The sequence below is a fragment of the Spermophilus citellus genome, assembly GCF_964194105.1.
Source record: "Spermophilus citellus genome assembly, chromosome: 4".
NCBI lineage: Eukaryota > Metazoa > Chordata > Mammalia > Rodentia > Sciuridae > Spermophilus > Spermophilus citellus.
Genome location: NC_138185.1, coordinates 5,709,800 through 5,736,096, shown reverse-complemented (window position 1 = coordinate 5,736,096; position 26,297 = coordinate 5,709,800). Strand labels below are relative to the sequence as shown.

Below are 26,297 nucleotides of genomic sequence, written 5' to 3'. Positions count from 1 at the left end.
CAGCGCGCCGCGGGACCCGCCGACTCGGAGCGCGGCGGGAGGGCGGGGGTCTGCGCGGCGCCCCGAGCCCGGCGGCCGCGGCGGGCGGAGGAGGGGCGCGGAGCCCCGGGCGCAGCCCAGCGCCGCGAGGGCGGCGGGAGGACAAAACTTTGGGACCCCCAACTCCGCGGCGACCCTCGATGCGGGGACCCGCGCCCGCCCCGCCCGGGCTCCCGTCCGCCGGCGCCGGCTGCGGAGGCTGAGGGAGCGGCGTGGCCCCGAGCTGCCCGGCGCGCCCCTCCGCGCCTCGCCGGAGCCCCAGCCCGAGCCGCGGCTGGCGACAACCCGGGCGCCGCGCCCTCGGCCCCCGCCTCGCACCCACCCCTGGCCGGCCGCCGCCTCCTTTATCTCCACTCACCTCCCGCCGCCATTTTCCTGGCAGCTCAGCTTTAAGTCGGAAACTAGCCGCTCAGCCCGCAGCCACCGCCACCGACTCCGCCGCGGCCGCCGCCGTCGCTGTGAGGGGTTGAGGCGGCAGCCGCTGGAGCCGCGGCGCGGGGGCCGCTGGGATATGTAGTCCCGCGGCCACGCCCAGCACTACCGGTCCCAGGGGGCCTTGCGCGCCCCGCCAGGGCGTCCGCGGCGGAGGGCCTTCGCCCCCGGCCTTCCCGGAGCCGGTGAGAGCTCGGGAGAGCTGGAGTGCAACCCTCGTCCAGCCCTGGGTGTTTATCGTGCTTGCCTTCATCCACTGGCGCCTTACATTTATGGAGGGTTGGTCGTAGGCAAAACACGGGTCCTCAGGATCAGCATCCCTGGAGACCCTCATTTGGCAGATGAGCAAACCCAGGCACCAGGTCAGAACCCCGAGGTGCCCGTCCGACGCCAGGCCATTGGGAGGAGGTTGTTGGGCAACAGGATGTTCACGGCATACTCAGTTCCTGAGTGGTATCCCTCCCAGGGTTTCTGATTTACAACAGGGAACAGCTGGCTTGACCGTGGAGCGGCAGACGCCACCTCAACCAAGGGACAGAGGGAACCTGGCGTCACCCGTAGCCGGTCAGTGTGTGTGTGTCTCCTGCTACCATGCAACAGGGAAGGCCCAGAAAGCATGATCCGACCTCTGAAACGTGGTTAAAAAAAAAAGCCTTAATCCAACTGTAAAAAAAATCATGGGGCCGGGGCTCAGTGGTAGAGCGCTCGTCTAGCGCTGCTGCGAGGCCCGGGTTCAATCCTCAGCACCACATCAAAATAAATAAAGGTGTCCAACTAAAAACTGAATATTATTTTAAAATCATACAAAATAATCATACAATCTGGAATATGGAACATTGTTTGACACAACTAGCCTAGACATTTAAAAACATCAAAGCATAGAACAGGTGAAAACCAAATGCAATATGAGATTCTGTTCGACCCAGAATAATCTTTCTATGTAAAGAGATTTGGGGGAGGAATGTTTTGTTGTTGAGAGCAGTTTTTTGTTTGTTTGTTTGTTTGTTTGTTTTGTTTTTAATATTTTTAGTTGTAGGTGGACACAATACCTTTATTTTGTTTATTTATTTTTATATGGTGCTAGAGATCGAACCCAGGGCCTCGCACATGCTAGGCTACCGCTCTACCCCTGAGCCTCAGTCACAGCCTGACTGAATTAGTATGAAATGTCTTAAGCGTGAATAAAATAATTTGGTAGCTCCACTGTCACCACCATCTCTCTCTCTCACACACACACACACACACACACACACACTATTGCAGCAGCCTCTTCACCGATCTCCTTTTTCCATCCTAACCCTCCTGGAGTCCGTCCTCCGTACAGCACCAAGAAGGACCCCTGTAAAAAACAACTCTGTGTTCCTACTCCATAATCTTGCAGTAACCCCGGAAGTCCCACGTAACCTGTCCCTCAACTCCCTTTCCTCCCCTGAGCTCTTTGGCCACTTGTCTTCCACTCACTGCTGTACCCAGGGAAACTGGAGCCCTCCAGGGTCTCCAATATGCTTAACCCACTCCAGCCTCAGGGACCTTACTTGCTGTTTTTCCTGCCTAAAACCTAAATGACCCACTCCCTCTTCTCCCCTTGAACACTGTCTACATGTCACTCCTCAGTGAGAGAGGCTTTTCCATAATTGCTGTATTTTTACGTTCTTGCCCACTCGGACCCCAGCTTTCCCTGCCTTCTTCCCTGATTTGTTCCTCTCCAAGGTACCTTTCTTTTTTTTTTTTTTTTCTTTTTTTTTTAAAGAGAGAGTGAGAAAAGAGAGAGAGAGAGAATTTTTAATATTTATTTTTTAGTTCTCGGCAGACACAGCATCTTTGTTAGTATGTGGTGCTGAGGATCGAACCCGGGCCGCACGCATGCCAGGCGAGTAGGCTACCACTTGAGCCACATCCCCAGCCCCCTCCAAGGTACCTTTCATCATTAGGAACACCATATATCTGTACTTACCTGTTATTTAATATCTTCTCTCCTCACAAGAATCAAAGCTCCATGAAGGGAAAGTCTCCTCTCCTTCCCTGATGTCCCTTCAGCACCCCCTGCAGAGCTTACCAATACCAGGTGTTCAGGCGCTGTTTGCTGCATGGCTGTGTGTTGGTAGCCTATCATCCCACCTACTTGAGAGACTGAGGCAGGAGGATGGCAGGTTCAAGATCAGCCTCAGAAACTTATGAAGACCCCGTCTACAAATAAAAGTTCTTTTTTTTCCTTGAGCATTGGGGTTGTAGCTCAGTGGTGGAGTGCAATATGCATGTATGTATGTACTGCAAGGATGAATTCACTCCCCTACCAAATGCGAGTACTAAGTAAATACCATATTAGGTACAGAGAATGCAGAGATGGAAACTAGACTTCAGGCCCCCATGGCCTTTCACCTGGGCAACTGCAACTGCCTCCCAGCCACTCTACGCTTCCTGCTTTTCTCATCGGCCCTCTGCAGCCATTTCTCACCAAGTAACAGAGGGATCTTTGTAAAATTATATATTAAGACACATCACCTCCAACTTGAGCACCTTCCAATGGCATCCCATAAATTTTGGAATAAAACCCAGACCCTCACTGAGCTTTCTTGATCTCAAACAATATATCTCTACCCATTTCCACCCAGGCCAGGCCAGACACCGACTTCTGCATGTGTCTAGCATACTCCTGCCTCAGGAGCTTTGTGCATGCTGTTCCCTTTGTCTAGAATTTTCTTTCCTCCTGACTTGTTCCCTGTTTTTATCCAGGTATCTGATGCAGTGCCTCCTCAGGTAGAACTTACACAGCTCTACACAGAGCCTAGTATGGTGGTGCTTGCCTGTAACCCCAGTGACTCGGAGGTTAGGACAGGAGGATGGCAAGTTCAAGGTCAGCCTGGGCAAATTAGTGAGACCCTGTCTCAAAATGCAATAAAAAGGGTTGCGGGTGTGGCTCAGTGCTAAAGCACCTGTGAGTTCAATTCTCAGTACCCACCCCCCCCCAAGAAGAAAAGATCAATTTACAATTCAAATGCACTATATATGTGTGCAGAAAATACACATAGTTAAGCAGATACATATATTTTCATAGAAAGTATAGCTGATATTAACAGTAAAAACTATGTACTCAAGTAGAGTCAGAGAAGATTCCAGGAAGAAGCAACTCCTGTGTTGATTTTGGTGGAGCTTCTAGGGGGATCCTTTCCTGAGTGCCGTGGAGTGATGCTACTCTAGACCCAAATCCAAGCCAGCTGAGTCACAGACTCGGGTAGAAGTCTGTGAAGAAAAGACACCTGCCTTCATTCTTTCCTCCCTGTCTGCACGGGCCACCCCCCTCCTCCATGAAGAGGTTGATCGCATGTACCCTTCCTTAAACTGGGGCCGGCTCTGTGACTATTGTTATTGTACTTACCAATAACAGGTAAGTACAGATATATGGTGTTCCTAATGATGAAAGGTAACTTGGAGGGGGCTGGGGATGTGCCGGAAGTAATATGGGGAGGACTTTCAAGCTTGGGCCTTAAGATTATTGGCAGCTTTCACGTCCTTCCTCTTGGAATCCAGCTTCCCTGCTATGGGAAGCCCAAGCCACACGAGGAGCCCACACCAAGGAAAACTGGGGACTCCAGGTAACAGTCCATGCTGAGATCCCAGGCAAGAGCCAGTAGCAAGTGCCAGCCCCATGAGTGAGCCATCTTGCATATTTCAGTCCTTCCAGGCCAGCTACAAGCTGATCTGCAGATCCCTTTGGACCTGCAACAGAAGAACCACCCCACTGAGCCCTGGCAACCCGCAGAGTCACGGGAGATTTAAAAAAAAAAGTGGTTGTTCTTTCAGTCATGAAACTCTACAGTGGTTTGTAATGCAGCAATAAATGATTGAAACACTCTGTAAACATAGATTTTTTTAATATATGTGTGTGTGTGTGTATGCATATGTGCTGAGGGCCATTGCCAAGTAGGAATGACGCATCGAAATTTCCTTGCCAGCGTACCCCATGTTAAATGGACTTGCCTTGGAATTTCGCTGTTGACATTGCATGTAAGGTGACCTTGCTCAAGGACCAGGGCGGATCCGGGTTTAGAGCTGATCAGGTTTGAGGAAGTATCCCCCTCCTTGGGTTTAGGGCGTTCCTGGTTTAAGACAAGTTTAGGGCGTTCCCAGTTTAAGACAATATGGGTTTTAGGGAAGTTGGAGGTTGAAGATTATTGCTGCTGGAAATAGGGCGTTCCTGCTGCCTGAGCTCCCGTTGAGTTCTCGGGAGATTCAGAAAGTATTTTGGGAAAAAAGCCTCATGGAGTAGGTGAATTGGGCGGCGGCAGAACTGGGATTTGCCCTGAACGTGTGTAGAGGCCGGTGTGAGTTCGGGAATAAAGAATTGCTGTTCGAATCTACAAAGCTGTGTGGTGGCTCGTGATTCTTGTGCCCAGCCAAGACATTGGCACATATGTAAATATTTAGTTGTAGATGGACACAATACTTTTTTTTTTTTAAGAGAGAGTGAAAGAGGAGAGAGAGAGAGAGAGAATTTTTAATATTTATTTTTTAGTTCTCGGCGGACACAACATCTTTGTTGGTATGTGGTGCTGAGGATCGAACCCAGGCCGCACGCATGCCAGGCGAGCGCGCTACCGCTTGAGCCACATCCCCAGCCCAGACACAATACCTTTATTTATTTATATGTGGTCCTGAGGATAAAACCCAGTGCCTCACACATTCTAGGCAAGTGCTGCACCACTGAGTCACAACCCCAGGCCCAAGCATAGACTTTTGTAGAACTGTTTTTAAAAAATTCATTTTTTAAAATATTTTTGGTTGAACATGGACACAATACCTTTGTTTTAATTATTTATTTATTTTTATGTGGTGCTGAGGATCGAACCCAGTGCCTCATGTGTGCAAAGTGAACACTCTACCACTGAGCCACAATCTCAGCCCCTAAAAAATTTATATATATATATTTTTTTTTTTTTAAGATTAGTGGTGATCAGAGTTTTTTTTTTTTTAAAGAGAGAGTGAGAGAGGAGAGAGAGAGAGAGAATTTTTAATATTTATTTTTTAGTTCTCGGCGGACACAACATCTTTGTTGGTATGTGGTGCTGAGGATCGAACCCGGGTTGCACGCACGCCAGGCGAGCGCACTACCGCTTGAGCCACATCCCCAGCCCATATATATATATATATATATATATTTTTTTTTTTTATTGACCTTTATTTTATTCATTTATTTATATGCGGTTCTGAAGATCAAATCCAGTGCCTCTCATATGCTAGGCAAGCATTACACGGTACCATTGAGCCACAACCCCAGCCCTGATTGAGAACTTTCAATAAGAAGAAAGAATAGCTTTAAATTCTAAAATTGCTCCAAAGAAAAATGGCTTGACTTGAGAACTGGAAGTGTAAACTCTGAGGACAGGATCAGAAGCTCAAGTAGATGGGATTAGGAGTTGAAGCTCTCCAAACACAAAGACCTTCTGCCTGAGACATCCTGACCCTGTGAAAATCCTGCTTGCCTGCCCCAGAACAGAGCTCACTTCTCAAGGGAGCGGAGCAGTCAGGGTCCTTGGACTGCAGCAACAGCAGTAGATTCTGAAATGTCATGAACCGAATGCGGGAACTCACAGACTCCAAGGGAGTAAGGAGAACCAGGCCCAGAACTGTCAGCAAGGGAAGAGAGGGTGCCTGGACCTCTCATCTAGGACCCACCCAGATCTAAAGAAAACCAGTCTTTTCCTCCTGAAACTTCATCAGCTCATTCCAAGATTCCATAATCTGTTCCATTGATCTACTTTGGTCACATGTTACACATGCAAATAACAGACCACTAGACTTCAAAATACAAACTAGGGCTGGGGTTGAGGCTCAGTGGTAGAATGCTTGCCTAGCATGTGTGAGGCACTGGGTTCAGTTCTCGGCACCACATATAAATGAACAAAATAAAGGCCCAAATAAAATAACACCAACTTAAAAAAAATACAAACTAGAGCCAAACTTGGTGGCACATACTGTAAGGCCAGCTACTTGGGAGGCTGAGACAGGAGGATCTCAAGTTCAAGGCCAGCCTCAACAGTTTAGCAAGACTGTCTCAAAAAATAATAAAGGGGATGTGACTTAGTGATAGAGAGCCTCTGGGTTCAATCCCTAGTACCATAAATTAAAAAAAAAAAAAAATGCTAACAGCCAACAATTTACTTCAAATGATTCAAGGGGGGGGGGGGGGGGTCGGCGGGAATTGCTGCCAGGCACTTGCCTGTAATCCCAGTGGCTCAGGAAGCTGAGACAGGAGGATTCAAAGCCAGCCTCAGCAATGGTGAGTTGCTAACCAATTCAGTGAGACCCTGTCTCTAAATTAATACAAAATAGGCCTGGGAATGTGGCTCAGTGGTTGAATGCCCCTGAGTTCAATTCCCCAGTTCCAAAACAAGAAAAAAAAAATGCTGGGCACAGTTGCACATGCCTATAATCTCATTGGCTTTAGAGGCTAAGGCAGGAGGATCAAAAATTCAAGGCCAGCCTCAGCAACTTATAGAGGCCCTAGGCAACTTATCAAGACCCTGTCTCAAAATAAAAAAATAAAAATAAAAAGACCAGTGTTCCTGGGGTTAAACCCACAGTACTAAAGGGGGGGGGGAGTGCATGTGAGCAAATGTGACAAAATGTAACCAATTAGTAGAGCCAGTTTTGGTGTGCATAGATGTTTATTATGTTGTTTGTTGCTGCTGCTGTTTTGGGTGCTGGGGATTAAACCTGAGGCCTGCTCTTCCATTAAGCCCCACCCAACCCCTATTATATTGTTCTTACAAGTTTTCTATGGACTTGTAAATTTCCAAAATAAAATGTTGGCAAGAAGGGGGAGAACTTATGGCAAGAAAAAAAAGAGCTGGTACTAACCAAGCTGGTTATGGTAGCACACACCTATAGTCCCAGCCACTCAGGAGGCTGAGGCAGGAGGATCTCTTTTGCCCACCAATTTAAGGCCAGCCTATGCAACATAGTAAGAAACCCATCTGAAAGAAAAAAAAGATGCTAGTAACCAGAACTCAGAAATCTTTTCCTTGGCAGGCACCTTTGGAGATCATCTAACCCTTGCAATAACACTAAGCAGTAGGTCTTTTCAAATCTTCCTACAGATGAGTCAGTGGAGGCCTTGAACAATTCAGCAACTTGCCCAAGGATATAAATGCAGGTCTACAACTCAAGACCTTAACTATAATGTTACTGCCTCTCCACAGACACATAGACAACAAAGACGTTCAGTTATCTCATTGAACATTTCTAGAGGTAAATAATTCAGAACCAGGGTAGGGGCTGGGGCTGGAGCTCAGTTGGTAGAGCGTTTGCCTTGCATGTCTGAGGCACTGGGTTTGTTCCTTAGCGCCATATAAAAACAAATAAATAAAATAAAGGTATTTTTAAAAAAGAAGAAGAAAAGGAAAAAAAAAGAAAGAACCAGGGTCTTGCAATGCTCCTGCACCGTCCTCAGTGTATTGTTTTTCTATCCTTAGCCTACAAGCCTCATGGTCACCAGATGGCTGCCACAGCGAAAGCATCACATCAGCTCACAATGGAGTTCAAATACAGGAACAGAAGAAGGAATGTTAAGAGAAATGTTACAACTTGCCTTTTTTGCAAAATTCTTCCTTTCCTTACCCTTAAGGAAATGTCCTCTTTTATCTCTTACAATGGAAACTGAGGCACATGGCCATCCCCAAATCGAGTGAATGCTCTTTCAGCCTTGGGCTGAAATGCCTCTTACCTGGGTCTAGCCCAAGGGCTCTATTTTGTTTTTTTCCTGCTGCTCTCACCGTGCCCCGCTTTTTTCCATCTTTTATTGAGCTATAATATAACTTAGTGGTTAAAAATAAAAGCTTTGCCCAGTACAGTGGCGCATGCCTGTAATCTCAGTAGCTTAGGAGGCTGAGGCAGGAGGATTGTTGAGTTCAAATCAGCCTCAGCAAAAAACGAGGTGCTAAGCAACTCAGTGAGACCTGGTCCCTAAGTAAAATACAAAATAGGGCTGGGGATGTGCCTTGGTGGTCAAGTGCCCCTGAGTTCAATCCCCGCCTCCCCCTCCCAGAAAAAAAAAAAAAAATACAAGCTTTGCTGGCAGTAGTGGCCCATGTCTATAATCCCAGTGACTCAGGAGACTGAGAGGCAGGAGGATTTCATGTTCCAGACCAGCCCTGGCAATTTAGCAAACCCTGTGTCAAAATACAGTTTTAAAAAGGGTTAGGGATATAACTCACTGGCAGAGGGCTTGCCAAACATGTGCAGGTCATTGGGTTCAATCCCCTGCACCACAAAAAAAAAAAAAAAAAAAAGAATATGGGATTTGGGACTCGCTGCCTAACTTGCTAATCCTGTTCTGCTACTTCCAAAGCTGTGTGACAATGGCTAGTGACTTGAACATTATGTGCCTTGTTTCCTAAAAGGAGAACAATAATAATAATGACAACAGTAACAATAATGATATCTGTATCTTAGGTATTTTGAGAATTAAATTCAACAACATACCGATAGCTCTAAGAAGTGTCAAGCACAAAATATACACTCAATAAGTGGCAGGTTAGTCATACCCTAGTAATAGGGGGAAATGACAGTGTCCTCGTTTGTCCTGCCATTTTGCCTCATTATAGTTATTGCAGCCTGAAATTTCTTGGCTAGTGAAAATAGACTGCTGGGTTTGATGCCTAAGACCTGCACATGCCTCAGCTCTGGTTTGGAAATCCCTCCTCTGGAATGGGCCCCACGCAGGCTCTACCCCCCGCTGGGGTCTGGACCTCTTCTCTCCCAGCTGAGGGGCAGAGAGACAGCGGACCCTGGATGTGAGTTAGGCCAATGAATACTTGATTTGACGTTTTGCTTTAAAAGGAAACAACACCTCTGAGAAGAATCACACTTAAGACCATTCTTAGTAGTTGAGGGCAGTCGGAGTTTCTCAGACCCCTGTGACCTTGTTCAGGTGGCTTCCTACAGCCCAGAGGGGGGTTGGGTGACCTGTGGCTTTTGTGCCAGGGATGGCATCGGAGCCAGCTGCAGTTGGCCCTCAAGCTGGCCCAGCAGACTTGTCCTGCCCTGTGACCTGCGAATGACTCTGGGCAGCTGGAAGGACTGGAAGGCCAGCTGATTTCCGGATTTTTTTTTCATGATTTTTTTTTCTCTCTTTTTCTTTCTGAGACTTACATATGAAGGGGGAAATAATTTATCATCAAATGTTAATTACCCATTGTAGAACCTCTAAAAAAAAACACACTAGAGTTGACAAGAATATGGAAAATAGGAACTTTCCTACATTGTTGGTGAGATGGTAAAACGAGGCTCTGCTGGGGACAGCTGACCAGTTCTTCCAGGGTTACCCCTGGAGCTGCCATATAACCGCCAACCCCTCCTAGGCATACACCCGACAGAACGGAGAACACGTCAGGGATGGGGATACAGCGCCCTGGTAGAGAGCTCACCTAGCCTGTGAGAAGCCCGGCTCTACGCTCAGCCTACCTGGAAAAAGAAAAGAAAACACATCTACAGGAAAAACTTGTGCAGAAATACTCATAGCAACGTCCAGACGCACTGGGCGTACCTGTGATCCCAAAGACTCGGGAGGCCGAGGCAGGAGCATCACAAGTTCAAGGCAGGCCTCAGCAATTTAGCAAAGCTGTAAACAATTTAGCAAGACCCTGTTTCAAAATAAAAAAGGGCTGGGATGTGGCTCAGGGGTTAAGCACCCCTGGTTCAATCTCTGTTACCAAAAAAAGAAGAATTAGAGGCAGTAGGGGGTAACACAACCCTGAATCCTAGGAACTCAGAAAGTTGAGACAAGAGAATTCCAAATTCAAGGCTGGTCTGAGCAATTTAGCAAGATCCCTGTCTCAACAACAGTTTAAAAAAAAAAAAAAAAAGCTGGGGATGTGGCTCAGTGGTAAAACGCCCAGGGTTCAATCCCCAGTATCAAAAAAAAAAAAAAAAAAAAAAGGAAGAGGCACCTAGAGTGCTGTCCTGTCTTTTCTAACAAGATATACCATGATTATTTTTAATTTTATTTATCTATTTATTTTTGGTGCTGGGGATTGGACCCAGAGGCACTTCACCACTGAGCTGTATCCCCAACCCTTTTTATTTTATTTTTTTGAGACAGGCTGTGGGCTAAGTTGCCTAGGGCCTTCTAAACTGCTGAGGCCGGCCTTGAATTTGCAATGTTTCTGCCTCAGGATCCAAGTAGCTGGGATTACAGGCACGCACCATCTTGTCTGGCTAATGAACTCTTCCTAAATGAGATTAGTGATGTCCAGTTTACGTCTTCCCAGTACCAGCAGAGAAACAGGACCGGAACAGCCAGGGGGAGAAGACCGGGATTTTCTCTAAAATACAGTGTTTTGAATGAAAGAAACTCAGGGGTCTTGAAATTGAAGAATCACCAGGACTGGAGAGGACCGCTGGAGATTTTGGTTCAGATGTGAAAGAACATCTCTGAAGAAAGTGAAATCCATATCCAGAAGTTCGGGCAGGGTGGCCCGTGCTTGTAATCCCAGCAACTCAGGAGGATTACAAATTTGAGGCTAGCCTCAGCAAATTAAGGAGGCCCTAAGCAATTTAGCAAGATCTTGTCTCAAAACAGGGATGGGGATGTGGCTCGGTGGTTAAGAAATCCTGAGTTCAGTCCCCAATTACAAAAATATGTATAACAAAAAAATATATATTTTATAAAATATTATATATTTTTTTATTTTATTTAATTAATTAATTTATTTATTTTGTGCAGTGCTGGGGATCAAACTTCGCACAAGCTAAGCCTGCGCTGAATCCCTGCAGAATACCTCCCGTGTGGTATACCGAACTGAAAATTTGTCAGCCCCAAGGACAAATTCAAGTGGAAAGTTAGGCACACTGTCAGTGGTCACGAGGTGGCGGCTTTGAGGGGCCAGTTTAATCCTTACCTTCCTCCCCTGGAGAGAAATTTTAATGACTAGCCATTTTTCAGCAAAATCTCTTGGATGCTTTAATTTACATATTCTTTCCCTTCCTCCCCTTTGTCTTCTCCCAACCCCTGCTTTGTTTTATTTTATTTTATTGGTACCAGGGATTAAATCCAGGGGCACTTAACCACTGAGCCATATCCCCAGCCCCAGCCGTTTTTATGATTTTGAGACAGTGTCTCGCTAAATTGTTGAAGCTGGCTTTGTATTTGCCATCCTCCTGCCTCAGCCTCCAGAGCAGCTGGGATTACAGGCTGCGCCACTGCACCCCGGTCCCCCCTTTTCTTTTAAAATTACATAAAGGAAATGCACTGCGAGTCCCTCCCCCACAGGCAGCCAGTATCGCCGATGTTTTAGGTTCGTTTTAGGGATGTGCGGGTGCTCTTCAGCTTACAGTGGGAATATCCTTATCAAACCATCATGAGTTGAAAACATGTCAAGTCAAAAAATGTTGACGCACTTAACCTACAGAATAGAGTTACCAAGTCCACTAGAGTATGGGCTGTTGACCTTCAGGTTAACGGGGATGATGCAGAGCCACCACATCCAGGGAAAAGGTCAAAATTCCAAAACCAAAAGTACAGTTTCTATTGAATGCATATCACTTTTACATCATCATAAGGCAAAATTGTAAGTCAAATCATCATAAATCAGAGACCAATTGCATTTATAAAGAAACATATATAAACAAGTGGGGGCTGGGGTTGTGGCTCAGGGGTAGAGCACTCGCCTAGCACATGCAAGGCCCTGGATTCGGTCCTCAGCACCACATAAAAATAAATAAGAAACACAATGTATACATACATAAATCATTGCAAAACAAGTCAGGTGCAGTGGCATGCATTTGTAATCCCAGTGACTCAGGAGGCTGGGACAGGAGGATCACAAGTTTGAGGTCAGCCTCAGCATCTTAGTGAGACCCTGTCTCAAAGTGAAAAAATAAAAGGGGTTGGGATAGTAGAGCATCCCGGGGTGCAATCCTTGGGGGGGGGGGGATTGTTGTAACAAATAACAACATACTGTCCACATTACTTTGTCCTTGATTTTTTTTTTTAAGTTGTCTGGGAGGTCTCTTCAAACTGACCGGGTGGACAGCTCTGCTGTCTCATTGGCCACATGACGTCCATTATGCAGAGTCTCAGGCTTTTAAAGGTTGGCTGACCCCAGGTCTGGAATTACACAGTTCCTTCTTTTTTTACAAAAATGGAGTTGAGTTTTCAAGTAATGCCAGTGAGCTTATTTAAAAAGATAAAGCCTTCCCAATTATTAGGTAATTCTAGAGTAGGAACCTGAGGAGGCCGTGTTGGGGCATGTAGCAGTACTTATGCTGGGTGAACGCTAAGCCAAGTTAAGAGTCTGGCTCTAAAAGACAAAAAAGCAAAACACAACAAAACGCCCACAGCTAGTGTCAATCAAGGGCCTTGCAGAGCCACGAAGTGTGAGTTCCTGTAGGTGTCTGTCAGTCAGGGAGCCCCACCCACGGGTCCCTCTAGAGGAAGGGCAGAAGCCACTGTCTCGTGACCGGCCACTTCTGCTCAGGGCCCATGGATTGGGTGAGCACAGGTATCCCCCAGGGCAGCCCTGCAGGCCGGTCATGATTTATGAGCTGGTTGGGCACAAAAACATGTGGCCAAACAGGAACGGGGAGCCATCAGGTTTGCACTGGGGGTGCATCAGCTGTCATTGAAGGGCTTGAAGCTGAGGGATGAACGGGATCCAAACGAGGAGGGCCTGGGATTGGATAGGAAAGGACAGAAATTCTGAATCTTCAGATCCAAGAGGTAGAAACAGGCCCCGGAAGAAAACCGCAGGTGGTCCATGGACACCAGATGGGTCAGCCCAAAGGCCGCCTCCACCAGAGACAGGTGGAAATTCTGGGTAAAAGGTAGCAAATATTCATTTCAAATGAAAACTAAGTTCACCAGAAAGAAAGGGAAATCCCCGGAGGCCAAAACCCAAAAACAGAACTAAAACCAAGCCAGTAAGTGAGAACCTGCACTAAGATGGCACAAGAGGGGCGCCAGGTCCCCCAAGCCAGGGTCTAGGTAGGAAATGCAAACACAGGGACAGGAAATGAGGCCCTGGGCTCGAGGATCCAAAGTCACTGCACAGAAACAAGCCTGAGGGGCCAGGAGCAGGGAGCTGTGCAGGGCCAGGCAGAGCCTGGGACTGTGAGAGGGGAGGCTGGGGTAGAGACGTGGGTGAGGCCAGCGTGGGGCAGACACTGCACCTCCAACAGCTAGGGGACCGGCCTGGGCAACCTAGCAAGACCCTGTCTCAAAGTGAGAAAATAAAAGGACTGGGGGTGCAGCTCAGTGGTAAAGTGACCCTGGGTTCAATTCCCAGTACCGGAACAACCAACCAACCAGCGCTTCGGGGTGCAGCACGCCCTGCTTACAGAAGGCCTGGATTCCATCCTCAGCGTGGCAAAAGAAAACAAGAAATCCTTGACCATCACAAAACCTTTTCACCATGAAAGGTAACAGAGACATAGGCTCTTATGCCGGGATAGTAGGGGCGGGATGTGGCAGACCTGCCCTCCCAGAGCTCGGCTCCACGTAGGACAGAGATTGGGAAAAGGGACAGATAATCCCAACATGAACAATAAAGGAAATCGTGGCACAAAGTGGTCAACACACCAGCATGGGGGTGCACGCCGGTAATCCCAGGACTTGGGAGTCTGACGCAGGAAGATTGCAAGTTCAAGGAAAGTTAGCGAGATCCTGTCTCAAAACAAAGAATGAAAAGGGCTGGGGTGTCATTCAGTGCTGGAGCACCCCTGGATTCAACCCTCAGAACTGCAGGGGTCAGAGAAATAAAGAAAGAAAGGTATAAAGGCCATTGGAGAACACAAGGTGGTATCAGAGACACTGGGGGCAAGTGGGGCTACTGTCACATGTCAGGTCAGACTCCCCAGGGGAGGTGACAAGTGGCAGCCCTCAAAGTATCTGAGGCAAAGACACTGCTAGCAGAGGGAACATCAGGTGCAAAGGCCCAGAGGCAGGAATTCCTTTGCAAAAGGCTACATGGATGAGCTGGGTGCAGTGAGGTTATCCAGACTCCCTTCCACTGGCTAGACATCTTTTTTTTTCTTTTCTTTTTAAAGTTTTTAAAAATGTTTTTTTAGTTGCCAATGGACCTTTATCTTTCATATATTTATTTATATGTGGTGCTGAGAATCAAACCCAGTGCCCCAAACATGCTAGGCAAGCGCTCTACCACTGAGCCACAACCCTAGCCCTCTTTTTTTTTTTTTTTTTTTTTTTTTTAGCCCTCTTTTTTAAATTTTGAGGCAGGGTCTCCTTAAGATGCCAAGGCTGGCCTCAAACTTGCCTTGAACTTGCAATTCTCCTGCCTCAGCCTCCCAAACAGCTGGGATCACAGACATGAGCCACCAAACCCGGCCTGTGAGGCGCCTTTATTTAGTTGTTGCTGACTTCCTGTAAGGGATGATGCCACAGTGAAAATTCCTACAAATATCCTTACCAAAAACCCACTTTTTTTGCGGGGGTAGGGACAGTACTGGGGATTGAACCCAGGGCCTCTACCACTGAGCCACGTCCCCAGCCCTTCGCCCACACTTTCCTAAGAAGATTCAGTGAGTCTTCATCCTCTGCAACCTAAACTCCAAACTACCATAGGACAGGAGGTATTATGAGGTATTACGTAACATGCAGCTGCTTTGGAAAACTATCTTGTAGGTCCAGAAAAGGTTAACCGTGGAGGTACACGTGACCCAGCAACTCCACTCGACGTACATGCCTCAGAGAACCAGAAACAGGTCTAACAAAAAATTGTGTATGATTACTCCTGGAAACACTCTTCATGAGTCCAAACCTGCACACAATTCTGATGTCCATCAACTGGTGAATACTTCAACAAAACGTGGAGGACCTAGGGCTGGGGAAGTAGGTCAGTGATAAAGGCTTGCCTAGCATGTGTGGAGGCCTGGGTTCAACCCAACACCACATACCGAAAAAAAAATTAATGTGGTGTATCTACCGGGTGCAGTAGTGATCCCAGCTCAGGCTGGCCCTGAAGTTGTGATCCTCCTGCCTCAGCCTCTGGAGTAGCTGGGATGGCAGAACACATGAACACATGGCTTAATCAGATCAATTGCTGGAGATTGGGGTGTTGCTCCTGGTAGAATTCATGCTCAGTATGCACAAGGCCCTGTGCTCAATCCCCAGCTCAAGATGGGAGAGAGAAGGAAAGGAAAGGAAAGAAAGGGGAAAAGAAAAAACTGTTACTCAAAACATATAGGGGCTGGGGATGTGGCTCAAGCAGTAGCGCGCTCGCCTGGCATGCATGCAGCCCGGGTTCGATCCTCAACACCACATACAAACAAGGATGTTGTGTCCACCGAGAACTAAAAAATAAATATTAAAATTTCAAAAAAAAAAAACATATATTATAAAAGTCAGGCACGGTGGTGCACTCCTATAATCCCAGTAATGCAGGAGGACTGGGAATTTGAGGTCAGACTCAGCAACTCAGTGAGACCACGTCTCAAAATAAATTATATATATATATATATAAAGGACTGGGCAGGCGGGTGCAGTGGGGTGCACCTGTAATCCCAGCGGCTCTGGAGGCTGAGGCAGGAGGATCATGAGTTTCAAACCAGCCTCAGCTATTTAGCAACTCAGTGAGACCCTGTCTCCAAATAAAATACAAAATAGGGCTGGGGCTGTGGTCCGGTTAAGTGCCAGTGTTCAATCCCTGGTGCCAAAAACAAACAAACAAACAAAAATCTATAGCCTCTGCTCTCATGGAATGGAAGTCTAGCTGAGGACCAAAAGGTCAACTGTCAATGGCCCTCCAGAAACAACTCACAGGAATGCAATGACTGTGCAGGAGAAAAGTTACCAGTCCTGTTAGGACACATCCCTTGAGCCACACCATGCGCAGGGCACTGTCCCAAGTACGTGTTGATAGGCCTCCGATTATCAAAGCTTATGGTCCGAAGATTTGACGAATGCCTCGATGAATGCTCTGGAAAACGTCACCTGTCATTCTGAACATCAGTTTCCCCATTTCTGAAATGAGTCACTTAAGCTCAAAGTTTCCTCTAGAGAAGATGAAATGATTTGGGATTAAAAAAAAACCACCTCCTTTTTCAATCCTCTTTCTCTAAAAGGACAAGGATTCAGCATGGCACAAGCCTCTTTTCTTAGAACTGGGATTGAACCCAAGGCCTCCCACATGCCAGGCAAGCTTCACCACTGAGCTACACCCCCAACCCTTTTTATTTTTTTAATTTAGAGACAGGATATTGCTAAATTGCTGAGGCTGGCTTTGAACTTGTGATCCTCCTGCTTCAGCCTCCCGAGCCGCTGGGATTACAGGAGTGAATAATCTCCTTTTGGGACAAGAAACAAGGCGACTTCCTGTTGTTTCACTATCTTTATTCTTGTTGTGACCTTCCAGGTATGGCAAGGGACACGGGTTCCATTTACATATCGATATAGTAGTCCTTTTTTTTTTTTTTTTAGAGAGAGTGAGAGAGGAGAGAGAGAGAGAATTTTTAATATTTATTTATTTTTTTAGTTCTCGGCGGACACAACATCTTTGTTGGTATGTGGTGCTGAGGATCGAACCCGGGCCGCACGCATGCCAGGCGAGAGAGCTACCGCTTGAGCCACATCCCCAGCCCCCCCTTTTTTTTAAATAATGTTTCCTTTTTTTTTTTTTTTGTCCCCTGGCTGTGGGGGATCCAATCCAGGGCTTCATACAGGCGAGGCAAGCACTCCACCTCTGAGCCACATCCCCAGCCCTAATGTTTCTTTTTAAAATGAAATTCATATGACTAAAAATAAATGAGCTGATTTCAAGAAAATTACTACTTAAGGAAATAATATAAGTGGAACAGGATATGACCAAAATCATAAAGAAAAGTTGGGTGTGGTGGGCCACACCTACAATCCCAGCTACTCGGGAGGCTGAGGCAGGAGGATCACAAATTCGAAGTCAGTCTGGGTTATGTAGTGAGACTCCATCTCAAAATAAAATGAAAAAGTCTAGTGATATAGCCCAGGGGTCGAGCACTCATGGATGCAAAAGCCCCAGTGTTTTAAGAGAGAGCGAGGGAGAGAGGGAGAGAGAAAAGCTGGGTGCAGTGGCGCATGCCTGTGATCTCTTGGCAACTTGGGAGGCTGAGGCAGGAGTGTTGCAAGTTCAAGGCCAGTCTCAGCAATTTAGTGAGGTTCCAAGGAACTTAGTGAGCATCTGTTTCAAAATAAAAAATAAAAAGGGTTGAGGATGGAGGTCAATGGTTAAGCACCCCTGGGTCCAATCCCTGGTACAAAAAAAAAAAAAATCGGAAAGAAACAAGAGAAGTTGGGCAAATGCAGATCTAGTTCTCTGCCCATTTCTCAGGCCAGAATAGCACCCACAGCAGGAAACCCCAGCAGTATTCTGCAGACTCTGGTGTGTTCAAGGAAGTCACAGAGCATGCCCACACTTTCAAAGCAGAGCTGGGCAAGGTGCATGGCAGCAACCCCAGCGACTCCGCAGGCTGTGGTAGGAGGATCACAAGTTCCAGGCCAGCCTCAGCCACTGAGTGAGACCCTGACCCAAAATAAATAAATAAATAAATAAATAAATAAATAAATAAATAAATAAATAAATAAAGGGTTAGGGAATGTAGCTTAGTGTTAAATCACCCATGAGTTCAATCCTCAGTACCAAAAAAAGAAAAAAAAAGTGCATTAGTGAAAAGTCCCTGGGATTCCAAGCTAGCCAGCCAACCGAGGCTCAGTATGCAGGTCCTGGATCCCCAGGTGATCTTATCTCACATGCCTCTCCACCTCGTCCTCATTGGACAAGATCCATCATTCAACAAATATTGATTCAGCTCTTACCACTCATCTGGCACTCTGCTAGCCCTGGAAGTGGTATGGAGAGCCACAGGGAGCAATGCTCCTGTTTTTAGGGAGTTATAAACTGGGGGGCAGGAGGCAGAAAATAAAAGCTAACACACACACACACACACACACACACACACACACACACAAGCAAGATAGTTCAGATAGTGATCAGTGCTCCAGGAGAAGGGGACGGGCACACAGGGGCCACAGGGCGGCTAACTTACTTAGGGATGATTGGATTGACTTGTTTATTAACTCTGACTAAATAAATACATGGCTCTGACTCAAGATTCAAAATGAAGAAAAGGGGCTGGGGTTGTGGCTCAGTGGTAGAGCACTTGCCTGGCATGTGTGAGGCACTGGGTTCGATCCTCAGCACCACATAAAAATACACAAATAAAATAAAGGCATGCTGTCCACCTACGACTACAAAAAAAAAAAAAAAAGAATAAGAAAAGGCTGGTGGGGTGGGTGCCATGGTGCACGCTTGTAATCCCCATGGCTTGGGAGGCTGAGACAGGAGGATCACGAGTTCAAAGCCAGCCTCAGCAAGGGCAAGGCACTAAGCAACTCAGGGAGACCCTGTCTCTAATAAAATACAAAATAGGGCTGGGGAGGTGGCTCAGTGGTCAGCACCCTGAGTTCAATCCATGGTAGGGGAAAAAAAAAAAAACTATGACAAAAATCTTCCACTCTCCTCTGTGCTTAGTTTCCCTCCCTGGGGGCAAGCAGTTACCTGTTTCTTTTTTTATATAATTATTATCATCATCATCATCATCAACATCATCATCATTATTATTAGTTGGTACTGGGATTGAACCCAGGGGCACTTAACCACTGAGACACATCCCCAGCCCTCTTTTGTATTTTATTTTGAGACAGGGTCTCACTGACTTGCTTAGGGCCTTGCTAAATTGCTGAGGCTGGCTTCCAACTTGACATCCTCCAGCCTCAGCCTCCCAAGCCACTGGCATTACAGGCATGGGCCACCCCTTCCTCAGTTACCTGTCCCTTGGGTATCCTTTCTCAGGTATTCTAATCGGGTGTAAGGGAAGGGCACCTGTGGTATTTTTTTACTAAAGTGATGACATATGATATGCATCTCCCCCTCCTCCTTTTTCCTCCCACAGCACATCTCCAGCGTTGCTTCATTCATCCTTTATATACATGAAGAGAGCACCGACCAAGTGCAGATTTTGGGGTGAGAGTGGGGGACAATTCCAGCCAATCACAAGTACCCATGGCTTGGTGTCTGCAAGGCAGGAAGACTCCAGCGCACAGGCAAAGCCGGAGAGCCAAGCGACGATGGCAGAGGCCGGGCAGGGGCGGGCGGGCAGGCAGGCGCTTGCTGGTTGTAAAGAAGTCTGCAATTTATTCTCAGAGCACAGCTGCTGGGCGGGTTTTCAGCAGAGTGTCAAGATCTGACTTGCAGTTTTCCAAGATCCTCTGGGCCACTGGTTGGGGGTGGGGGCAGGAATGGGAGAGGACACCAGACAGGAAGTGGCTACGATATTTTAGGTGAGAGGAGAGGTGAATTTGGACTAGGATGGTGTAGGAGAAAAGGACAGATGCAGGGTACATATTGAGGCCAGAACAGCAAACTTTTCAAGACAGATGAGACATAGTTAAAAAAAAAAAAAAAAGTAGGAATTTGAGCCCATTTAAAATGGGAGTTGAGAGAGGTTTGGTGGCGCATGCCTGTGATCCAGGCTACTCAGGAAATTGAGGTAGGAGAATCCTAAATTTGAAGCCAGCCTCAGCAATTTACTGAGATCCTGTCTCAAAAAAATAAAATAAATGACTGGGAGTTTGGCTCAGTGATAGGTACCTCAGGTTCAATGCCCAATTCTGAAAAAAAAGTAGGGGCTGTCAGGTTTTAGGGTGTCTGTCTATAACTAGCTTATTTATTTGGTTATTTATTTAATTTTGTATTAAAGATTGAACACTGGGGTGTTTTTAGTTGTGAGCTACATTCTCAGCCCTTTTTATCTTTTATTTTGAGACAAGGTCTCAGTGGCTGAGGCTGGACTAGAACTTGCAGTTCTCCTGCCTCAGTCTCCTTCATTGCTGGGATTACAGGCATGTGCAACCAGGCCCAGCTTGTAATTCACTTTTAAAAAGATGTTTTTCCCTTCGTTGTTGATAGATCTTCATTTTATTTGTCTATACATGGTCCTGGAATCAAACCCAGTGCCTCACACATGCAAGGCAAGTGCACTACCACTGAGCCACAGTCCCAGCCCTGTAACTCGCTTTAAAATACTTCACTATAGGCCAGACGTGTTGGCACGCAGCTGTAATTCCAGCAATTTGGGAGGCTGAGGCTGGAGGAGTGCAAATTCGAGGCCAGCCACAACAACATACTGAGACCCTGTCTCAAAATAAAAGATAAAAACGTCTGAGGATGTAGCTCAGTGGTAAAGCACCCCTGGGTTCAATCTTTAATTAAATCAATCAAATACTTCAGTATAATCAATTGAATTATCTCTTCTATTTTTTGGCAGGAGGGGGTACCATAGATTGAACTCAGGGGCACTCAACCACTGAGCCACATCCCCAGTCCTATTTTTCATTTTATTTAGAGACAGGGTCTCACTGAGTTGCTTAGCGCTTCATTAAATTGCTGAGGCTGGCTTTGAACTTGCAGTCCTCCTGCCTTAGCCTCCTCTGGGATTACAGGCATAATTACAGGCACTTGGCTAATCAATTGAATTATGCAAATTACAATTGAAACCTGTGATTCTTGTGTCTGTGGACCACCAACACCAACATTAGTATCACCTGGGAACAGATTAGAAATACAAATTCTTGCTGAGCGTGGTGGCTCATACCTGTAATCCCAGTGGTTTGGGAGCTGAGGCAGGAGGATAGCAGGTTCAAAGCCAGACTCAGCAATTTAGCGAGGTCCTAAGAAACTTAGTGAGACCCTGTCTCCAAATAAAATGTGTGCATTAAAAAAAAAAAAAAGTGCATGTGGGTTCAATCCCCTCCCACCCACCACCAAAAAAAAAAAAAAAAAAAAAAAAGAAGTACAAATTCCTGGCCCCTCCCCAGAGAGCTCCAGAATCAGAAGCTCTGGAGGAGGGGCCCAGCAAGGAGTGTCTCAACAAGCCCTCCAGGTGATTCAGATGCAGTTCAAGCTTTACAACCTTTGGTTTGAGCCATAATTCTGGGGATGGTCTGCTAACTGGCTATTAAGAGCATACAATAAAAAGACAATTAACTAGCCTACTAACAGAAGTGGCCACAGTGTGGACTGAATCAGGAGTCAACCTCAGAGTGCCTTGGAGACAGGTAGGCGACAGAGGGACTGTTCTGTGCCCTGGAGCCTTATCAGAGCCGGGAAACAAAGCTGGGCTGGTCTGGAACGGCTTCTGTAGGTGTGGTCCCTAGAGCCCTGGGAAAAACCAGCCTTATCTTGAAAAGAGGAAGGATTGGAAGAAAGGAAGTCTGCACCACAATGGAGTTCCTCTTGGAGAGAGGAGCTGTGTGCAAAAGTCATAAGGAAAAGGCTGCTTTCTGTAGTTTTGCTGACTGCTGACCAGGAAAAATAGCATGCAGCACTTGGGGGAGGCGCAGTCACAGGGCACGTGCCGAGCATGTTCGAGGGCCTGGGCTTCATCCCCAGCACCAAAAAACAAAAAAGCATGAGTCCATTTCTGTTGTTTTGTTATGGTTTTGGTTTTGGTTTTTGCCATACAGGGATTGAACTGAGGGGCGCTTTACCACTGAGCCACCTCCCAGCCCTTTTTATTTTGAACACGATCTTACTAAATTGCCAAGCTGGCCTCTAATTTAAGACCCTCCTAGTCAGGCGTGGTGGTGGTGCAGGACTGTCATCCCAGCAGCTCAGGAGGCTGAGGCAGGAGGATCTTGAGTTCAAAGCCAGCCTCAGCAAAGGCGAGGTACTAAAACCCTCAGTGAGAACCTGTATTAGGATTAGCATCTGGGGTTACCAAGGAAGAGCCTCATGTGATCTGGACAAGGTCCTTCACCTTTTGGTCATTTCAATGTCTTCCCCTTTAAGAGGCTGGACGGTCAGTGCTTATAAATTTATTTATTTATTTGTTCGTCTATTTGATTTTGTTGGTACTGTGGATTGAACCCAGGGGTGCTATGCAACACCTCCGGTACTTTTTGGAAAAAAAAAATTGAGACAAAGTCTTGCTAAATAGCTGAGGCTGTCCTCAAATTTGCAATCCTCCTGTTTTCCACCCCCAAGTACTGATGTGGGGTTACTGGTGTGGACTACCATGGTGCCTGGCAGCTGCTATAAATTTAAAAGATCATTCCTTGAAGACCACACAGTATTACCTTTAAGTTGTTTTTTTTTTTTTTTTCCAAATATGTTCAACCTGTATCTGGATCTGTTGAAATAATCAGACAAATCCAAATTGAAAGACTTTCTGCAGAACTGGCTGGCATATACACTGAGAAAAATCACTCATATGAAAGACAAAGGAAGGCTAGGGAACTGGTGTCCATCTACAACAAGGTGACACAAAAGAAAAGTGACAGTGAAAAGCAATATGCAGGCCTGTGTCTGAATTTTTATTAATTGATTGAATGAAATGCTTTACCACTGACTTACATCCCAAGTCCCCCCCACTTATTTCTTTTTCTTTTTTAGGCAGGGTCTGGCTAAGTTGCTGAGGCTGGCCTCAAAGTCGTGATCCTCCTGCCTCAGCCTGTGGAGATGCGGGGATCACAGGTCTACACCATAGCACCTGGCTCCCTGAATTCAAAAGTAGAAAAATGTATACAGAACCTTATTGGGGAAATTTGAGCATGGGAGGTATATTTTAAAAGGTTTATGCTGTTAAGTAACTGTTACAGAAGGCCATTGTTTCTGACTAAGCTCCTGAATGAAACTAAAAGTCAAAATGGAGTCACTTTCGCTAACATTCCAGTCCCCAAAGGGGATACTCGGCTACTTATCTGACCTTCTGAGAAATCGGGAAAGAGAGATAAAAGCCAGATTTCCCAAAAGGGCCGGTGTCAGTTGGCACGATAGCAAAGTTCCCTTTGCCATGATCTTTACACACACACACACACACACACACACACACACACACACACACGGGACACCTGTCTCCCTATTCCTGCTGCACAGTGAAGTAACTCTGAAGTGGCCAATCCTCCTTTCAAGCTGTGTCTACTGTGTTCAGCCTTCTCTGTCTAGGACACCAGCCTCCTCCGTTCTACTTTACGTGATGAAGAGCCACCCTGCTCTAGAACAGGAAATAAAGCCAACTAAGATCTTAAAACTAAATTGTCATTTGGCCAGCTCACGAGGTTTTCCCGAGTTGAGGACCCTCTTCTGGACAGTGAGGAGGGCCCTGGTCACGGCACACAGTGAAGATGACTTCAGGGAGGAGCTGCTTGTTTGCTTGACCTTTCAGATGGTTTAGGAAAAAAGAGGATATCCTAAAGCACCTGAGAGCGCTCAAGTGCTGTTTGTTCTCTTTAGTCTTGTCTTTTTTTTTTTTTTTAATTTTGAGATAGGGTCTCCCCACACTGCCGAGGCTGGCTTTGAACTTGCAATCCTCCTGCCTCGGCTCCCGAGTTGCTGGGACCACAGGCATGTGCCACTGCCCCTGGCTCGTGTTGGTCTTTTGAAATCCCCTCACTCCAGATCCCCTCCTGACCTAGGAGGGCCAACCCATCCTGATTTGCCCTGGACTTTTCTGGTTTGGGCACCATAAATCCTGCATCCAGAAATCCTCTCAATCCCAGGAAATTCAGAATAATTGATCATGCCTAAAGGGAGACCCAAATCCTCTCAGCTGGACATAATAAGCCTTCCCATCTAAAACTCGAAAATGAAAGTATTTCATTTAAAGCCACCATTTAACCTCCTCCTGGTCAAGGGAAGTTGCTGTTCTAGGATCAGGGCCCTGCTTATCTGAAAACCCCTAGGAGATAAGCAGGGGACAACGATGACTGCCACATTTCCAGTTCCAAATGTAGCTACAGAAACCAGAGAAGCAGGCCCTGGTGCCTGAGCCTTAGCTAAATCCTGGTAACATTTAAGAAGCCTTGAATTGTTAAAATCAAATTAGTGAGAAATCTGTAGCTCTGTTCCAAGCATTATTCTCATAAGAAAGCAAATAACGAGGCTGAGGCAGGAGGATGGCAAGTTCGAGGCCAGCCTCCACAACTAGTGAGACCCTGTTTCAAAATAAAAAGGGCTGGGGACGTGGCTCACTCAGTGGTAAAGCGCCTCTGGGTTCAATCCCCAGTACCAAAAAGGAAAAACAAAGCAAGTGACCCAGGGTTAAACTCCACCACCTCTCTGCTATCAGAGACCCCTGTGCTCGGGACAAGCTCTTCCTATTGCCCACTACCAGCTCCCCTGTCTGGACAAGCAGGAGTCCCCTTTGATTTTTTTTTTTTTTTTTTTTTTTTGGTTTGTGTTTTTTTTGTTGTTTTTTGGTACTTGGGATTGAGCCCGGGGCACTTAACCACTGAGCCACATCCCTAGCCCTTTTTATTTCTCCCTAAATTGCTAAGGCTGAACTTGAACTTGAGATCCTCCTGCCTCAGCCTCCCCAGCCACTGGTAATACAGATGTGGGACACTGTGCCTAGCAAGGACTCTCAAAAGAGGCAGTATTGGTTGAAAGGCAACCTCTAGAGCAGGTTGTGGGCTTAAAACCCCACTCAGCTGTGTGACCTTAAAGATTTTCCAATTTCTGTATCTGTTTCTTTCCTTATTTTTTGGAGCCCGGGGAGGAGAAGGGGGCTCTGGGGATGAATCCCAGGGTGTTTTACCACTGAGCCACATCCCCAGCCCTTTTTATTTTTTATTTTGAAACAGGGTCTCACTAAGTTGTGGAGACTGGCCTCGAACTTGCTATCCTCCTGCCTCAGCCTCCCAAGTAGCTGGGATTACAGGTGTGCACCATCACACCTGTGAAGACCCCCATGTATTATTTTATAAAGCCAGTTCTGTCCAGAGAGCACACACATACACTTCCCCTTCCTCTCCGGGGTGGTTGGCATTCCCCACGCCTGTCCAGCCTCTCTGAAATGAACTTTGACTTTGCAGGCGTGAACCAAAGTAACTCCAGGGTGACAAGCCACCTTGGGATCACGTATACATTTGTAATTGTATGAATGGGGCTGGGGTGTAGGTGAGTAGAGGGCACATGCGTAGCATAGCAAGCCCTGTGTTCAATCCCAGCACCAAATAAATGAGCAAAGGAAAGGGGGACCCATACAACAGACCAGCCAACAAAGCCGGACTTTTTTTTTTTTTTTGGTACTGGAGATTGAACCTGGGGGGACGCTTAACCACTGAGCCACATCCCCAGCCCTTTTTTGCATTTTATTTAGAGACAGGATCTCACTGAGTGGCGAAGTGCCTCGTTAAGTTGCTAGGTTTGAACTCAGTTGGAAATTGGAGCTCACGGTTCCTCCTCTCCCCAAAATGAAGGATTTTGAAAATATAGAAAAGGGTTTTCTCATTCACAGGGATATATGATGTTGTGACTTGAACGTGGAATTGTGAGTGTATTTCAGTACCACCAGAGAGCAAAGCCAATGCCATGAGAAAGTCAGAGACGTGCAGCGGGAGTTAAGATCGCTGGGCACAGTGGCACACACCTGCAATCCCAGCCACTTGGGAGGCTGAGGCAGGAGGATCACAAGCTGGAGGCCAGCATGTGTGAGACCCTGGGTTTGATCCCCAGAACGCACATCACCTGTCCCCCAAACAAAAGAAGGAAAGAAAAGATGAATGAACTTGGGTCCTGACGGTGTTTGAGCCCCTGGAACCCCTCTGCCTGTGGCTCCTGGACAGCTGTCAGAGTCACTTGCTTGGCAAGAGTACTAGGAACCAGAAGCCTGGCCAACCGACACCACCACGTTGGAAGAGAGAGAGAGAGAGAGAATACTCTGGGCGTTCTCTCTAAAGAAATTGCTTTCCTCCAGGATCCCAGACGAATATCTTGCATCTCGGTGCCTCAGACGCAGCTCCGTCTCTGTTTCTGAACCCAACACTGAAGCCAAGAAAATAC

The 26,297-nt window shown here is 46.7% G+C and overlaps 1 protein-coding gene and 2 long non-coding RNA genes across 8 annotated transcripts in view; 2 read left to right on the top strand and 1 right to left on the bottom strand.

Annotated features, from left to right (window-relative positions):
* Positions 1-554, bottom strand: part of NCOA3 (nuclear receptor coactivator 3) — a 123,843-nt gene extending 123,289 nt beyond the window's left edge. For all 5 annotated transcript variants that reach the window (XM_081289576.1, XM_081289580.1, XM_081289579.1 and 2 more), the window contains exon 1: positions 398-554. The gene's annotated coding sequence lies outside the window, so the exon portion shown is untranslated. The remainder of the gene's footprint in view (positions 1-397) is intronic.
* A 78-nt stretch (positions 555-632) lies between these two features.
* On the top strand, positions 633-3,828 carry LOC308646531. 2 transcript variants are annotated; one of them, XR_014021414.1, is made up of 3 exons: positions 633-1,035; positions 3,205-3,325; positions 3,571-3,828. It is a non-coding gene; the product is annotated as an uncharacterized lncRNA (long non-coding RNA). The 2 variants fall into 2 exon arrangements; XR_014021415.1 differs by lacking the exon at positions 3,571-3,828 and having other exon boundaries at positions 3,205-3,437.
* An 89-nt stretch (positions 3,829-3,917) lies between these two features.
* On the top strand, positions 3,918-4,330 carry LOC308647658. Its single transcript, XR_014021678.1, has 2 exons — positions 3,918-4,064; positions 4,145-4,330. It is a non-coding gene; the product is annotated as an uncharacterized lncRNA (long non-coding RNA).
* The last annotated feature ends 21,967 nt before the right edge of the window (positions 4,331-26,297 follow it).